Raw genomic sequence first — 6,156 nt, forward strand, 5'->3', positions numbered from 1 at the left:
CTTGAATCTCCACAACATAAGTTGGGCATGATGGTTCCCCACTATACACTTGTTGAGCCTGTCTGTTGTTCGGGTTCGGATTTGGCTGGGCAGGCATTTGGGGTTGCTTTGGTGGAGTAGAAGCTAACGGATGTGGTTGGGCAGGTGGTAGAGGCAAAAGAGCAAGAAGAGGGTTTTATTGGGGCCTCCACCCATGATGAGATACATTCCACTGAGGTTGTGGTTGAGCATAGGATTGAAATGAATGGGTGGCTGGTTGGGCATGATTTTGAGATGTGAAGGACCAAGGAGGAGGCATGGACTAGGAAGGATGAGCAGGAGGGCCCTAAGAAGGTATGGAGGTGACTTGGTTGGGGTTGTAGTATGCCTGAGATGTCCCTTTCATCCCCTGCTGGTATGGTCTAGGTCCATGCAGCCTTCTTTGGTTTATGTAATAGAGTTGTTTAGTGACTCCCTCAAGCCCTTGATATACAGCTTTAAGTTCGGGAAAGGAAGGGCACTTATCTGTAGAATGATTTTCTTCACAGACTGAACAAACCTCTATAGAGTTCAATGGGCATTCATTCCTAGGATGCCTCCTGGTGCATCTAGGGAAAAAAATGGCCAAAGCCCTCTCTGCTTCCTCTTGTTTTCTTTTGATATGTAAGGTATCCATTTGCATGGCAAGAGTCTGCAGCATCTCACTCTTGAAGTCTTCCAGCATGTTTCCAATTTCTCCTTTAATGGATGAGTTGGAGGAAGAGGTACTGGCTATGGGTTGACTCCCCCTACCTTTCTTTCTGGCTGCTCTAGAATGGTTTCTAAAAACAATCTTTATGTCCTCATAAGATAGTGGGTAGATGTCTCCCCCGGCCAGTAGATGGAGGGTGTCTAAAATATCTTCTCGAATTCCCATGAGCAGGACCAACTTCAGAGACTCAGGGTCAAGTGTGCACCCACTGCTTTTGTAACTGAGTTGGAACCTCTCTTCATAGTCTTCCAGGGACTCATCACTTCCTATGGTCATTCGAAAGATTTATTCTTTAGTATATTTTTACCTAAAATAGTCTCGACACTTGTTGTTAAAGGCTTGTTGCATCTGAGCCCAAGTTGTGATTCTATTGCCAGGTAATCCCATGAACCAGCGCAATGCTGCATCCTTGAGAGTAGAAAGGAATAGTTTCAACTTTTGCTCATCTTCTGCATAGTCATAAGTTCGACAGATGACAGCAAACTCAAACAAGAAGGTGTCAGGGTCTTCTGTAATCAGACCATGGAAATGAGGCAGGGTGAAAGGGTTTATATTATTCATTTTGGTGTCCCCATTGGTCTCCCAAATTGGAAAGGTACCCTCTATTCTCTCTACATTCCCCCTAGCATTTCTATTTTCAGCCATTGGCTCCAAAGGAATGTCTTCTTCTTCTTCTTCCCCTATAGGTTCTTCAAATATGTCTGGCTGTTCACCTAAGGGTTATTCTTGATCACAACCACCGAAGAAGAGAGAAGGTTGGTTGTGTGAAGCAGTGGGGGTGTTGGGCAAAATTTTTTCTGAGTTATCTCTATTACTATGAGGCATGAAAGGAAATCTTTTGGGTTGGTTTTTGTTTCTTTCTCCCCACACTGACAGTAACTGCAGAAACTGAAATTGATTGAACAAATCAAATTGCAACTAACTGAAATGAACTTGTTGAAATGAAATTTGCAGAATTGAAAAGGAAAGCAAGGAAATGCAGAACTGAAGGAAAAGGAATGACTAATCTACTTTTGCTGAAATAAACTATTAGCAGAATGTTGCCATAAGAAAAAGAAGAAAGAAGTAATTACAAAATACTCTGACGCTTCCCCAAAAACGGTGCCAAAAAGTGGCGTGCACCAGTATTGAAACAATAATGCTGCAACTCCTTGGCTGCCTACTTTACTCTTATCAACCCGGTAGTTCATAACAAACTTGGAAGTGTCGGTGCTGTATGCATAAGTACTAGTTCTCACTGCAGGTTGTCACTTGGTTAGCCGATGCAAGATCACTAGGAGCTCAAGCCAACTTCTATGGATTCCAGAAGAAGCTCTATATGTGATGAAAGGAAAGAAAGAATGCTCTACAAATTCTATTCTAACTGCAGAAAGGAGAAAGACTGAAATGTAAAGCAAGGCCTAGTAAACCCTAATTAACAAGCTAATTCTACTTGTGCCAAAAACACTATGAAAACCATGAAAGCAATGCCATTACCTACTCAATAAAGTAAACAACATCCAACCATGCTATTTCTGGAAGTAAATAAGCAAAAAACATATTTTTGGATTTTTATGTATTTTTATGTGAATTTGACATGCATGTAATTTATTGTGTGTGAGTGTGGCAGTGAATAGGTGGTGTTGAAGGGCGGTTTTGGGACTTGAGAGGATGTAGGATGGTGTGGATGGGTCCTAGGAGGTCTTAGGTGGCCTTCTGGAGGCTTTTCCCACACTCAGCCTTCAAAAGAAAGCCTACAGGAAAATCTACAGGAGGACACAGGAAATCTACAGGAGGAAAATAGGGAAACTACAGGAGGCCTATAGGAGGAGGCCGAGAGCAATTTCCACTATTTTGAGGGTGTAAGAGTGGGTGAAAAAGGTATATGGAGGTTGGAATGAGGTGTTAGGGTTCCTAAGGTCTACCATGAATCACCAAGAGAGAGAAAGATGATTGGGTTTGTTCAAGGAGAGAGGAAGAAGTTCTATGGAAAAATGCAAGAAACTAGGGCAGAATTGAGGTGAGATTTGGGAGACTTATAGGGCATGGATCAAATGGAGAGTGTGATTGCTGATAAGCTGGCCTACTACTGGAAGAGATCTGTTGCATAGAAGCTGACAGTCAACCAAGGAAATCAAGCAATAAGTGAAATGAATGCATTTAGGAAAAACAAAGTTTTTCATAAAAATAGTCTAAAATATGATCTATGAAAGGAAATGTTGAGAAATGTTGTAGGAAAGGAAAGCATGAAAGAAGACTATTGCAAATCAGGAAGTGAGCATGATGAAGAAGATCTAAAGCAAAGCAAAGCTAGACTATTAAAAAGCTGCACACAGTAGAAGTCCTATGAAGGAGGAAACTCTGTGTTTTTTGGGCAGCAAGAGAGTCTTTACCTCAAATCATGGTCCCAGAGGGAGGAAGAGAGGCCAAGGCACTATTGCTAACCTTTTGAATCCTCTCTTTATCATTACTGAACCTGCTACAAAAAGCACAAATGGAAGAAAACTGCTAAATCATCAAAAAGCAACCTATTCTTAACCATAAGAGAAATACATCTAACTGCAAACTAATCTACAAACTGAAATAAGCATACAAATACAAGTAAAGAGGAGCTTGGCTACTTGGATTAGGCCCTAGCCCAAGAGATTTAGCCCTCTGAGGTAACGCAGTGCTAGCTCAAAAAGGATTCCATCTTTATTTTCAAAACAATAGCAAGATTACATGAAACTATCACAAAATAATAAGCTCCAAATTTGAGCAGAGTTTACATAAGAAAAAATCTAACCCTAGTGAGGCCCTAGTTCTCTCTACTTATACCAATGAATCTACCAACAACTTCCTTAAAATCAGGGAGGCTTGGCTCCCAAAACTCGAGATAATCATCAGTCATCCTCCACTTGCTTGGTTGCCTTCTAGTGCATGATTCGGCTGCTTGTACTCCGAGCTGAATGAAGGGGAATTCAAAGCAAGGAGTAATAAATGAGGGAGATTCCCTCCTATAAGTCCTCTCCTCTGTCCACTTCGAGTTATTACTGCCATTTGTCCACTGGATCCTTGACTTTGACCTCGACATCCATCAATAATTTGCATTAAATACATGTTAGACCACATGGCACAATAACTAAATCAACTAACTCTATAAGCATAAATATAATCAGAAAATCATACAATAAGCTAAGAGAATGTTTGATTTGACTAAGTTAGGAGGTAAAATGAGCCCATATAATTACCCATTTACGAGGCTCATCACACATGCTTCAAGATATGGTAAAAAAAAATCTTCTCTGTTTATTTTGGCCTCCTGTAGCATTTTAGGACAATGAGGAAAATGAATGGGAAAGGCTTGGAAATGGATGAGTTTGATGGATTGACATGGCCTTGGTCCTATTGGACTATTTGAACAAAAGAGGAGAAAGCCCAATTTTGACTTTATTTGACTAGATTTTTTATCACCTTTTTCTTTTTTGGTGCTAACTTGTTATTGTTGCTTACAAAGGTTGGAGGAAACTTGCATTCATTAGAGAGAGATACATGGAATTTTATTTTTATTTTTATTTTTAGGCCTACTAGCTACCTTAATGAGATTTTCAACTAGTAGGTCTATCTAGGCGCCTCAAAGGAGGTTTTCACCTAGGATATTTTCTTTTTCTTTTTTCTCTTTTTCCAACCCATTAACCGCCTCATGGAGGTTTTCAATCAATGAGCCAATATCAGGTGCCTGAAATGAGATTTTCACCTGATATTTTATTTTTTCCTCTTATTTTTTCTTTTTTTCATTTCTTTTTTCTATCCTACTCTACTTGAAAAAACAAAATTTCTTTCAAATATAGGAATACTTCCAATGGAGCCACGTACACATCAAGATGATAGATAAACTCATGTGTAGGCTCAAAATATATGCTTTGACATGTACTTGAATTTTAGAGACCAAATGTTTTGACTTTGACAATATCAATAATTGTTGAAGAAGAGAGTGATGCTCCATCTTGTTGATTTTCTAGAACCAAACCTTAATATAGATTTTACGCCCTTGGTTCACTTGCATATCTAGATCATTCTTCATGTCTTATTTCTATGTGTCATTCAAATGTTCTACTATTTTCCGATTAGTCCCTTGAACACATAAAGGATGTAATGATAAGCATAGCAAAAACTCTTCAATATCAGGCTCTAATGGCTACTCTTCATAAAATGTGATACATGATTCTTCTAGATCTTCTTCTTTTATATGTTGTTCTTCAATGACATCAAGAGCATATATTTTTTGCAATACTCTTCTTGTTCTAAGATGAATACCATTTAGATCAAGATGATTTGTTTGTAAGCGTTGTATCTTAGCATGGTAAGTGGGATGAGTTACTTCATTGTTTGGGTTTGGAAATGGTGGTATAGGTAGTTTAGTGGGAGTGGATCTTTGAGATGGATGTGGTTGGGTTGTGGTTGTGGTGCAATTCATCATATTCCTCCTCTTCTAGCCACAACAGTAAGTCATGTTCAATAGAAGGTTGAGCAGGATGATACAATACTAGTTGTTTTGATAAATGTCCATTCTTAAAGGTAATGTTCCCAGCCCTACAACTAATATAGGCATCAACAGTGGCCAACCACAGTCTTCCTAAGATAAGAGGATAGCCATTAAAATTGGTTTTGGGTTGGAGAACCAGGAAATCAATAGGATACTCCAAAGAGTAAATGGAGACTATAACATCTTCAACAATTCCCTCAGGAGCTACTATGGATCTATCTGCATGTTGCAACACTGTGGTGGTCCTCTGCAAATCCCCTTGGAGATTTAGCTTTAGCATGGTTTCCTTAGTCATCACATTAATTGTAGCCCCAAGTTCAATCAGGGTATTAGGGACTATAAGGCCACTAATGTGCACATCCACTACTGGACTTCCAGGGTCTAGATATTTTGGGAAGATTACCCTCCCAAGCATCAAATCAAATATGTTCCCAACCACATTTATGGTGGGGGTGTCTCTTTTTCTTCTCCCAGGAGTTTTGAAAAAATTCTCCTTGATAAGATTATTATAGATGGGAACACCTTTAATGGCCTGGAGAAGGGGTATATTAACACACAAATTCTTCAATTCTCCTAGAAGTTAAACCTCTTCTAGGGTGTGTTGGCTAGGGTGGATCAAAATCTTAGGAAAGGGAGGTGGATTGGATTGAGAAACACTCTCTTCCTTCTCTTCTTCTAGCTCTTCAAGTGGAGAAGGTGTGACTATCTGGGAGAACTCCCCCAAACTAAAGTTTGATCTCCTATATTTCCACAACATAAGCAGGATATGATGTCTCTCCATTGTAGACATGTTGTGCTTGCTTTTTTTCTGGGTTCAGATTGGGTTGATAAGGCATTTGAGGTTTCTTGGGTGGAGTAAGATGAGTGAGTTGTGTTTGAGGTTGGGGTGGAGGCAGTAAAGCAGGAGGTTGGTGATCCAAAA

This window comes from Pinus tabuliformis, chromosome X, assembly GCF_031772625.1.
Source record: "Pinus tabuliformis cultivar Carrire ecotype Pingquan chromosome X, CPIR1, whole genome shotgun sequence".
NCBI lineage: Eukaryota > Viridiplantae > Streptophyta > Pinopsida > Pinales > Pinaceae > Pinus > Pinus tabuliformis.